This window comes from Anticarsia gemmatalis, chromosome 12 (assembly GCF_050436995.1).
Source record: "Anticarsia gemmatalis isolate Benzon Research Colony breed Stoneville strain chromosome 12, ilAntGemm2 primary, whole genome shotgun sequence".
Taxonomy (NCBI): domain Eukaryota; kingdom Metazoa; phylum Arthropoda; class Insecta; order Lepidoptera; family Erebidae; genus Anticarsia; species Anticarsia gemmatalis.
Window position 1 is genome coordinate 10,750,659 of NC_134756.1, and position 13,216 is coordinate 10,763,874.

Consider the following 13,216-nt stretch of genomic DNA (forward strand, 5'->3'; position numbering starts at 1 on the left):
TTTCAGGCTTCCACCATCAGCTTTACTTTCATCTTTAATAATTATAATTATAATAATTATAATTTTAATAGAAACATACATACTTTAATAGAAAACATAGCTCTCGAGTCTTGAAGCTGCCTTTTGCCTGTTAAAGAGAATAGTATAAGAAACAGAACAATGACCTGGATTTAATGAAGGAACACCTACTAGAGCTCTTCAATTTAAAATGAACAGCGCTTTCACTTGAGAGGCTACTTAGACAAAAGTTTTAAGCTAAATGATTTATTCTTCTAAGACGACATTCATTGCTTGCCGAGTTTACGTCCTTTACATATTTTACTTCAACAGAAATGAGGACTATTAAATTCTTGCTTTCTTTATAAGAACTAGGGAACTTGAGTTGTAAAACAAAACTGAGATGGACAATCTTTAGTTCCTGTAAAAATAATGAAGTCGTCGAACTTTGTAAGCACCGCACCAAATAACGCTCTTTACGTTCTGACCATCCCCATGAGAAAAATGTGTTCTAGTCTTTAGATAGATAGTTGGAGTATGAATTTGGTTTAGTGTTTCCGTACATTGGCACGGAAAGTCGATCGTACTTTGAACTAATGACAACGGTTAGTGGTCGGAACCACTTTAACACTTCTATTGTCGATTCGATATAGAAGCATCGCTTGAATTTGCCTACATATTTGTTCATATCAACATTTGGGCCCTTCTAGCTGACAAAGCCAAATCAAAAATATGGTACGTGGCCCTTGTAGCTTCTGGTTAATATATAAAATAGTTACACTAAACCTTTTACATCTAATATTTCGCAAATAGATTACACTATTTCCAAAGAAAATATGCTTCTATTGAAACCAAAACATTCAATTAGCCGACCTTTATAAGATCCCTTCTTGAAGGAAAATATTTTTTCATTCGCCCATTGAACGAGAAACAACATTACTCGATAGTTTGTTAATAACTAAGTAATTAATAAGTTATACACTTAAGCATGGTGAATACTAGCTGTGCCTCATAGTTTCGCTCGTATTTGTTTCCTGAAATTGTTTTTCCCGAAGGGTTTTTCAACTCTGACTCTGCGGATTTATCTTTTTTTGAGGGGACTTTTTCCAAACAGACCCTTAACAACTATCGATTGATCGCATAAATAGGTATTTGCTCCATGTGAGAATCGAAGCCACGACCTCTAGATACAAGGTAGTGACGTGGGGACTACTTAAACTACTGCGTCATGGAGGACATCGAACAAACACCGTTGTAGAGTCTTGAATCTTTCGGTGAAAAACTTATCTAAATTGGTGTAGCTGTTTCCAATAATACGATAACCCAGTCAAACAGACCGAGAAATAAAGGACAATATAAATATAGTTTAATTTATTCTTGATTCATTTCTTTTTATTTTTGGTCTTGGTATTACGAAATAACTGAAACATTTTATTTAACCAAGAGTAACTTTGAAATCACAGACAGACACTTTTATTTAATTTGTATGTATAAATAGAAAAAGTCTGGCTCTACTGACCTTTAGTTTCACTATAATTATTTTCTTAGAAGCAAGTCTTGGATATAATCCATTTGTCGAATGTTGGATTACATCGACCAACGTCGAGTGCTTTTGATAATCTCATGTCGAATGTGTTACATATAGAGCTAAGATTAGAGTACACTGTGCGAGTGAGATAGTTACATAGATGTTTCATGTGAGATAAACAGAGAGAGAGATATGTTTTTGATTTTGTGTGTAATGCAGTTTACTAACGAACGTTTTTGAATTTAGTAAAGGTTTTCTCTTGGTGCAGTGGGTAGGTTTTTTTAGAATGCTGGTTCCATACATAACCTTTGGGTTCCAACCAGCATCCTCTATCTTATTAAGAAGAAATCCTTTTACTGAAATAAGAAAATGATCGCGTTTCGTAGCATCAGTCTAGTATCCGTATCTGCTGGAATTTAGCAATCTTTCTAGCGCAGAGCTCGTTTCATAGTACTCATTGGAAGGCTTGCAAATCACTTGTACTTTAGTAATCCTTCCTTATATTAGATATATAGATAAGATAGATAGATAGTCACGTACACAAGTTTTAGAATAATATAAGTAATTGACAATGATCATTCTCACATGCTTTCGGTCTTTGAAAGTCCTTGAATATTAGCCTGCGGTACTCATACTGCAAATTTGCAATACTCCGAATAAATATCTAAACATTTCTCTTAACACTAGCATCTCTATAAAGTTTTCCTTTGATTGCCTCTCAGGGGCGTGTCAGTAGGCGTGCGCCACTCAAGACATCAGGAAGCGTCGCAGACGATGATTGAAAATATGTATTTACTAAACAACGTCAGACGTACACTTATTGAATTATATACGTTCATTACATTAGTTACGAGGAAAATACTCGTCTTAATTCGCATTCGCTTTCCGTTCCGTAGGATTAAAGCGATGTGATGACTTTCCGTAATTGTGTGTTTGTTCGGATTAAGATGTTCCATTGGAGATAGACGTATCAAAAATATTAATTGTGAGTGAGTTGGTATGATTTAAGGTTAAAGAATGCTGTGCAGTATCGTCTTTATGTCGTTGGCTTATCAATTGAAATCTCAAAAGTATATTTTAGCCTTTACTTATAGAGTTTGCGATCTTAAATAAAAAATATGTAAAGAAAGTTTCTTAAGCTGGCCTGATGAGGCTTCCTGTTGGCCGCGTACAAAGTTTATTCAGTTACCTTATCATTGGCCGTTTTAATGAACAAAATTTTGAAATGGGATCCTACAATTACAAAGAATTGTTTCTATTTCAAATATTGTACATGTTTACAACTTGCGTCTCCTTATCTCAAGTGAAAAGGACAACAAATTAATTCGAAGCCACCTGTACGGGTACAATGTAATAAATAGTGTAGCCAACACGTTGCAACGTCCGGTAACACTGAACGCAACAAATTACTTACGTTACGACTACATATGGCTGGAGAATATGGTACATAGTTGTACCCGTAAGTCTTGAAAGATAAGGCATTTACACTGGCAAGTGGACCATAGGAGTTATGGGAATGTGGCCATTTCAAATACGTCAACACCGTCCCGGTTTGATAATCACTCAAGACAATAAATTATGACTTAAGGATGGATTTCAATGAATTTTATGTTGGCGAATTTAGTAGAAACTCCGTTTGTCCGTATTCATAATCAAAGTTACTCAGAAAAAGACGGCTATCTTTGACTGCAAATGTAGTTTTAACAATAATTTTGGGATCGTTGCCAAGAAAGTTCTCTACCAACCAACATTACGCTCACACCTAATTCTGAAATCGTCAGTTTTTCAGTACCTTAAAGATACATGCATACGGTCACACCTTTTTCACATAGGGATAGGCAAAGATCAGAGAACGTCACTTGGTACGATCCTTACAAACTTCCTTTGCTTAATTCACATCCATACATCTTTTCACACCAAATATCCGTCATTTTATTCTCCATCTTTGAAACTAACTACATTGAAAGGCTACGTGTAATCAACACGCAACGTCCATCAGAAGAACAGACAACAAACTAACTGCTACAAACTTGTACACTGCCACTGACAAGCGTAGTCGTCGAGTTTACTTGACTTTCAGCTCGATATTGTCGCTCTTTGTGTATATAACTATGTATATTCTTCTTATATGCTTCTTACTAACGACATCTTTGTAGAGAGACTTGGTGTGAACGAATTATCTAGATTATAATACAATAATCAATAATCTTTTGTGTTTCCAAAATAAAGTAGTTAGTATCAAAAAAGCATAAGTCCAGTATAAGCCTGGTCACTGATGTTCTAAATATTGTTTAATTCTTTCAACCGCGGGTGGTTCCCTACTAACTTGTTGGACTATATGAATTTGTAAAGTTGCTTTGTACGGTATTATCTACGAAACTACTAAACCGATAAATATTGAAAGTTAAGTGCTACAAAGTTTAAAACCACAATAAAGTTTTTTATTGGATACGAAGTTAAGTCATGCAACGTAACGAGATTGATGACGGATTTACGATATTGATTCATAAGGCAAACGATAACAATTTTATTAACATACTTACATATTAAGTAGTACACGCATCAGTTAAGAATATTGCATATCGCACTCAAATGACCGAGAAGCCGTCGAAAAGGATTGGAACGGATTTTGTTTCTTTGAAATTTTTAATTTAATAGCCGATTTTTTTAACATCTGATAACTTCAACGAATCGTGTTGGTAGATAATGTGTGGAAAATCTGAAAAATCGATTTAATTATGGAAAAATTAATTCTTAATAGATTTTTTTTTTCATGTCAATGATCACAAGATATAGAAAGGTAATTGCGTTTTCTAAAATCTATTTTTCTAATAGTTTGTACTGTCAATATTCTGATAACTAGACCCAATATCTTTGTATAATTCGGGGAATGGGACCAAGACGCAGCTGGGGTCTTCACATCAATCACTTGCGATACAATTACTAGCAGGAACATGTGTTGCTATGGAAACGTTTCATAGTTGTATACATTTATGGTCAATGTCAAAGTGGATCAGTAATTGCTGTTGTAAAGTGTCTTTTCTAAAGAAAATAGAAATTAAAACGTAAAATTTTCGTTTCTGTTGCACAATAAACGTATTATTTCACAGTGAACTGTAGGCCGCAACTTAACAGACTTGACAAATTTTGAGAATTTAATGACTTGTAAATAGTAATGCTTAGAAACTCGCCCTTTTTTCTCACAAGGGTAAAGAGTATAGGATGCCGCATGCTACATAATTTGTTATTTGTAACGATAAAAAACTATAAAACAAACGTAACTTTTCATAATTAATAGGGTTAAGTAATTAAACGCCTAATTTATTATCCTTATGCAAGAAGCCCACTCGTTCGTATTTATTTTAAAGTAGTTTTTTTTAAACCCAACTGGTGTACTTATAAGAATTGCTCTTGCATCGCGGGGACTTTTACAAATATACAAACAACGCACAAATAATTGTCCCGTGTGGGAATCGAATCCACGACCTCCCGACGATTGCGTCGTGACCTAAAACCACTGCGCTTCGGAGGCAGTCAAAATTTCCATTTTCGTCTGTGTATCATTAAAAACACCACGTACTTGAAAGTGACACACAGGCGAAAAAGATCATCGAGCCACGAGTAAATACTTACTCTCACCACTCCAAAGACATTTGATCCAACAAACCTTTACACCGGACCATCACAACGTAAACTCACTTTAACATAAACTGTAACAGAATACGAAAGATGAAAGTTACAAGCATGCATGACTGTTAATGAAAGTACTATCGTTTCCACATGCTATGTCCAGCGAAGCGGCGCGGAGTGGAGCGAACTAATAAGTATCGACTGACCGATATAACTTGGGAGTTTCAGAAGTGATTATATATGAATAGTTCGTGGATATGATCTGTTTTGGAGATTATTTGAGTTGTGTATTTGAGGATGGGGTTATATGCAAGGTTGATATGAGTGTTGTGGTTTTGTTGTTGATTAGATGTTAAAATTTGTTATTATCAAAATCAAAATCAAAATCAAAATCAAAATCAAAATCAAAATCAAATCATTTATTCATATAGGTCAAATGTTGACACTTATGATAGTCAATGATACAGAGAGTGAATTTACCGCCAGTTCGGAAGGTAGGGCCAATGAGAAGAGCTGGCAAGAAACTCCAGGCCACTCTTTTTAATCGCCAATTAATTTTAACAATCTTTCTATTAGGTATAAATTTTTGATGATGTAAGGAGCTGCTACCAACACTACCGAACACACATAGGTATAATATAAATAAATTAAATCAATATAAGGGTGCTAATAACATAACAAGTGTATTGGAAGCATGATGGGAGCATCTACCTAGATCATGATAGTATTGCAGTCATAACTATATACAGGGTGTCCCAAAACTCAACGATAATCCGAGACAGGATGAAAGGCCAAGTCATACCGGTTCTAGGAAAAATAAAAAAAAAAATCCATATCACTTAGTTCAGCAATAATAGACATTTTTCAAAAAAGTTGAAATTCCACACCCTTGGTCGCATTTTCAAGTCCTGTGATCACCAATGTCATAATTTCACTGCGTTTTTTAAAATTTCGTTATCTTTATTAAATATGCTTTTATTCGTAAAACAAATTAATGCACAAAACATTGTTAATTTACTAAAAAAAAGTGAAGTTTTAGTGAGTCATGGTTCACAAAAATATCGTTAGTTTACTTTGACGCTTCATATTGGAAAAAAAATGTACTACACTAGACTTGGCAAGTTATTTCAAAAGTTGGCGCATTTAATCAAGATTACAAAATGGTGCCACACTTGCCACTTTTCTTGCAAATAAAAATGTTGTTTTTATTTGAACGAAGCATGTCCTCACAGATGGATCGGATGCAGTGGTTGAATTTTATGGCCTCCTCGTTCCCCCGATCTAAATCCAGAGATATTTTTGACTGAGAATGCATAAAACAGAAAATCTATTCGAAATCAATACAAAATCTATCAGACCTTCGCCAGAAAATTGACACAGCATCAGAAGAAATAATAGCAAGGCCTTTTGCACAACTGGTGAAAAGGTCTTTTGTAAGGCGTTGCAGAGCCTGTATTCGTGCCGAAGGAAAACACTTCGGAATGACTTTAGTTTATGGAGAAAAATTAAATAAGAACCATGGGTCGTTCAATTTTTTTTTTAATTATTATTACCTATTATGTTTATTACATTAAATATTGGTTATGGACTAACTCAATTACCTCTTTGCTAAAAATAATTGCTTTCCTCTGGCACGAATGCAGGCTCTGCAACGCCTTACAAAAGACCTTTTCACCAGTCGTGCAAAATTTCTTGTATTTATTTCTTCTGACGCTGTGTCAATTTTCTGGCGAATTTCTGATAGATTTTGTATTGATTTCGAATAGACTTTTCCTTTTATGCATTCCCGGTCAAAAATATCTACTGGATTTAGATCGTGGGAACGGAAGGCCATAAAATTCAACCACTGCGTCCGATCCATCTGTGAGGTCATGCTTCGTTCAAATAAAAATAATATTTTTATTAGCAAGAAAAGTGGCAAGTGTGGCACTACTTCGTAATCTTGATTAAATGCGCCAACTTTTGAAATAACTTGCCAAGGCTAGTGTAGTACATTTTTTTCCAATATGAAGCGTCAAAGTTAACTAACGATATTTTTGTGAACCATGACTCACTAAAACTTCACTTTTTTTAGTAAATAAACAATGTTTTGTGCATTAATTTGTTTTACGAATAATAGCATATTTAATAAAGATAACGAAATTTTAAAAAACGCAGTGAAATTGTGACATTGGTGATCACAGGACTTGAAAATGCGACCAAGGGTGTGGAATTTCAACTTTTTTGAAAAATGTCTATTATTGCTGAACTAAGTGATATGGAATTTTTTTTTTATTTTTCCTAGAACCGGTATGACTTGGCCTTTCATCCTGTCTCGGATTATCGTTGAGTTTTGGGACACCCTGTATATACTAATGTCAACTACATAAAATGTAAGTAAAATTATATGTATAGCTAATATAGTATTCTTCTTTGTCTCTGCCTACCGAATGAGAGAAGACGTAAATAAATGAATGTACTTTGTTAGATGAAATTGTGTCCATAATTCGAGGAATCTTTAAATCATTACCAATAAATATTAATAAACTAAAATGATAGGATCCTACTAAATCCATCAAAAGATAAAATTGCCAAATGTAGAAGAAAACAAATTTAAAAAGCTTTGCCAAATGGTTCGTATAGTCAATTAAACTGAATCATCCCTATATAAATGATCATCAGAAAAAATAAACAATGAAAAGAGTGATTTATTTTTGATATCAATCCGTTATTAGTACAGTACTTAGATATTAAGTACATCAATAGGACCTTGCACATATGTTCATATCACACACATAGTAAATAGATCTTATTACAAACCCTGTCCATCCATCGCCACGATATCAATATAGGTCGCGAATGGCGTTGACAACTTAGTTACGTTACATCCTCCAATATTAATTAACTCTCTGTAATATTGCTGTACATACATACAAACATACATACATAAGATCTGTACCAAGTATTCGTGCAGTTGTGTGCAAGTTATTTGGGGTTATGGAGTCGTTTTCTATGGAAACATGGTATTTGTCGTGTATATAGAAACGTTTGCTGCTTTATATTACTATAGGGAGTGTTAGTTTGGTTTTGTTATATCTAACAAAAAAATAATCGATAATGAACTAACCTTATGTAGTACGTACTTCTATAAAACACTCATTATCAGCATTTACATAAAACTTATATACCTACATAATATAACGCCTTTTTCCCAAAGGGGTAGGCATAGAACAGTCAAACCCAAAACAATTATTGTTCATTTGAAGAAAGCTAAGATAGGTTATTATTGTTTTCTCTGTATTGTAGAACTGCGTCCGTATGTACAGATCTATTGAGAAGAGCTGGTAGGAAATTCGCTACCACTATTTTCAATTACCAAGACAGTATGCAGTAGTGTTGGATAGTTTTGACCACAGTGCTACATGCGCTGTGAAATTGACCGAGAATACAATGCAGTCCTTGAAATACTCATAAATATTCTCTAACATTTCAATCAGCCTAGCCTTTCTTCCCACTATATTGGACTCGGCTTCCAGTCTCACCAGATGCAGCTGAACACCAGTATTGGAGCGTCTACTGGATCTCCACAACCCATAGTTACGTGGGTTGTTACACGATACGCCTAACAAGACTGGTTATGACTCAGTAGTCAGAAGCTTGAAAGTCTGACAGATCTTTGACAGTTGTAACCAGTGAAACGACTGTCAAAGATCTTCGGAGATAACAGTCGAGATCCGCAATTACCGTGTCTTCCAAAACAAGGTGGAACTCGGAATTTATAATATGTTCACCCCTCCGCAAAACCACCTCGGCAAGTGTAGCTTACCCTCAGAGATCGATCTGCGGCTGCTGTTACTAAGTCTCTCAAATATTTTCCACCATTTGACAATACAATAACAACTTAATTCAGGGCACGTAAAAGTATTAAACAGTATCTTAAACAATAAAAGAGCGTATGAGAGAACATGAGGTTTTATAACTTTAAGAATATTTTTACAACGTTCATTTCACCTTATTGAGGAGAATAAACGTGGAATATGTTATATAATAACGCTAGATTTCCTTTGAGGCGTGCAGTGATATGAATCTTTATAGACTGGTATTTTTACTTGTTAGTACATTTTAGTATCATTAGGTAAGCAGTGCATGAGTGCAGTGTTTTATTCAAAGGTTGAAAAATAATATAATAAGTTTGTATATTTTTTAAAGTTTTCATTATATTTATTGTTGCTTTAAGGTATACGTCAGGAAAACAGTCATACCTGTAAATTTAAAACAGCTGCCGAGGTCTAAAGCGGGATTCGATATGAGATTCGCTTTGAAGAGACTTACCTCAAGTAAAGTTTAATAAGTCATGTAGTTACAATTACTGACTAGAACAGCTCTATTGCAATTTGGGTACAGATATTCTTATTAACGTTTCAAAATAACACATTGTACTCATAGTAACAGAATTGCAAGCGTTTTTCTATGAAGATAAACTATGTTTCGACACAGACCATTAGTCAACCACAGTATTCCAGCATTGCAGTTCGCAGATTTGATATATCCCAATATCAATTTCCAAAAAAGAACTATTCAAACGTACACTCGGTCCATCTAAAAAAACCGAATAAAAAGCGTGACTATCCAAATCCTAGCGCAAAGTTTACCGAAACAATTTGATGGAATATCAAAATTGTGTGTTGGTTTTTTTTTCTAGCATACGGTTTCTTGTTTTTGAAATAGCTTGAAACAAATCCGATCCTCGAGTTGGACGTTGAATTCAAATCAATGCCGAGTGAGGATTCAATTTCTAAGTCTTTCGTGAGCAGACGTGGATCCAGTTTAAAGTAGTTTATAAATTTTTAAAGGTAGAAATTGAGCTGATACATTTTATATTACTTAATGTATTTTTGTATGCGTCGTTTGTCGCTGATTGTTATTTGATACTATTGTGGTGATGATATGTGTTATTTTTCCATATCGAAGAAAGCTATGAGTTTTTACCATAGGTCGGAAAAAGCCTGTGTCAGTGATGTTGTCTGTGTGGAAAAAAATCTTGTGATACAAATTATTAGAGATGAAACGGATATCCGGTAACTATCCGGTATCCGGCCTATCCGGCGGCTTTAACACTATCCGGCCGAATACCGGATAACTACTATTCGGCCGGATAGACATCCGGCCGAAATAAAAAAAGGTCTGGATAAAAAAAATTGTTTAGTAATTATTTACTTTATTTAGTAAGACTTAAGAACTTGAAATTTTCAAATAACAATAGCACAATGAAATAATAACCTAAAGTCACGCACGTGTCAGCACTGCAATCGACACAATAAGTCAATGAATGAAAGAATTGCTAACTTCGCTCATCAACGAAAAGACCCGAATCAAACCGAGGCCACCCGGTCGTTCGCACGTCGCCTACGCCAAGTGTGTGTGCGCTGCACCAAACGGCTAAGGTCCGCCGAATATTCGGCGGCCGGATATCCGGCTATCCGGCCAGGTGGTAGGCCGAATATCCGGTATCCGGTATCCGGCCAAACTGCTATCCGTTTCATCTCTACAAATTATCCTTTGATTTTTTCTAGATTATAAACAATCTGTACCACATTTCATCAACCGATTTAGTCTTTTTTGCAGCAATGAGTTTTATCTTAACAAGATACATTGCATTCACACAAACTGTTGCATTTATAATGTAGTTAGTATAATGTTAGCTAATGTTATCAAATTTCTTTTTGTTGTTCCAGAAAAAAACAACAGCGACGAAGATGAAGTAATTCCTCTGAATATGTTAGTCTTAAACCACTAGTAAAAAGGGTATACTGGTAGCGTCTTTTTATTGAAAGCGACTTGAAAGGAATTTCATGTTGCAGTTGCAGTATTTATTTCAGTTACTGTCGGAGTGCTTCGATAGTGCTAAGTGAATATTGTCTATCTAAGATCTAGAACGTAATAGTACCACGCGAATTATTATAAATAATCTTTATGATTTCTTTATAGCTGTACTTGACGACTAGCAGCTATCCCCACTTCGGACGCCTCGATGTCTGGTGTAATTTAGTTGCAAGTGTTTGATCTTTTGTTATCTCCATTTAACATCACATCAATACCGGTTGAGCGGTATGGTCGTGTAAGCGAAACAGATAAACTTACAGGCAGATGGATTGCATTTATAATATTGGTATGGATTTACATACAGGAGAGAGCCACTAATTTGGCTCTTGAATAAAACTGGTGAACGTTTCTAACAAAAAACATTATTTTTCCGTATTTTATACTTTTAAACGGTAATTGTTATCGCAAAACGATATCGCTTTACACACGTTTCCTATAGTTTCAATAAATAATCGGCGATTTGGCACTGACGCGGTACATTTGGACGGCAATTTAATGACTGCATCATGTTTTGACGAAGCTATCACGGTCGTTTCAGATACTAAAACGACATTATTTCATCCAAAAATATCTGAAACCTTTGGAACATGTTCAAAAACCTCAAAAACGCCGAAAATCTAATGTGCTTCCAAAAATGTTGGTACTTGAACCAATTTCTAAAGTACAAATGGACAATGTAACATTAATCTAAATCTGTAGACATTCATTTTCATTCTTGTTTTTACCACAACTCTTCCTAAACAAGAATCCTACCGCCAAATATACGTACATTCAAGTGAAAACCACAGCAAAGTAATATCGATACAAATTGGCAATAACAAAGATACGTGTGTACAGGAATACAGGGAAAAAGCATATGTGGTCGACGATACACGTAACGTTAATGAAAACTAAAAGCTGATACAAATATAGGTTTAAGTCGATTGGAAAATTCGTTCGGCCGATTGGAATACACTGCTAACATGCAATCGGCAACATTTAATGGACATTTTATTGGTTTTTGTTAATTATATTCGATAAAAAATGCCTGTTAGATGTAATGGACAGGGAAATTGTAAAAAAAAAATTCTAAATTCTAAAACGAAGTTTCAAATTCAGATTTGTTTTGTCGATTGGTTTGACTATTGAAAAGAAAAATATATATTTCGAGCTGCTACTTTATCGTTATAACAGACTTTTTTTTAAATCTTTCCTATAAGAATCTCAAACATTATACCAATTATCACCAAATAAAACAAAAACACAAAGAGTTAATTAAAACCTTGGTTGAAAATGTTCGAAATAATTTGCTTGACAACGAATATTCGATTTTATTGGCACACTCATGGAAATTGCGGTAACCAAGTAATTTATTAACGTAATTACTCTTACCACGGCGCAGGCTTTCCGCAAGTAATTACTCACATGAAGTTATAATAAAATCTTCGCATCATAGAAAATGCATACACTGCACTCTGGGCTACACAACGGCGGAGTCTAAACAAATTTGTACAAGTTTGACGACAACGTTGCTTCCTTTACCCAAAGTTTTACGAATAAGTAACACTGTGCATGCATTTTTGCTGCAAAATTTATGACGTTATAAGTTTGTTATTTTATTATAACGAATATTATTTATGAGTTTCCAGAACTTTGGCGTGCTCGTTTCGTTTACTTTTTATATGATTTAAATTATTTTGTAGCGAGAGTTTAATGCAACGTGCTCGGATGTTATATGCTGTTTTATTTTATAGTGTTTGTGTGATTACCAAAGTGTATGACGCAGCACTGAGTTATGGGTATGTTTATAGTTAAGTTCACATATAAACTGAACATTCGAACATACCGTATCTACAGTTGAATTCTTTATAAATTTCAAATAGTTAGTGTGTTACGATGTTTCGCAAAAATTTGCATTTCTTTCATTCGATTTCAGGCAGTAGGCACATTTTGCCTCGGGATAAAAGACATCATTGATGTTATATGGGTTTATTTATATTTCAAATAATACTCCTAGAGACAAAATATGCGTAATAATAATGTTATTCTTTAATATCAGTCTCTCGATTTCAATATCTTTGATGTTTATATACTTCGAAACTTATGATCCAACATTATCTAAATCAATTTCATCCTTCAACCATTTAAAAAAAAACTAAAAGAACATTACCTAGCAAACCCAAAATAACTTCGGAAACGTATCCTTGTAACCCAAACGAT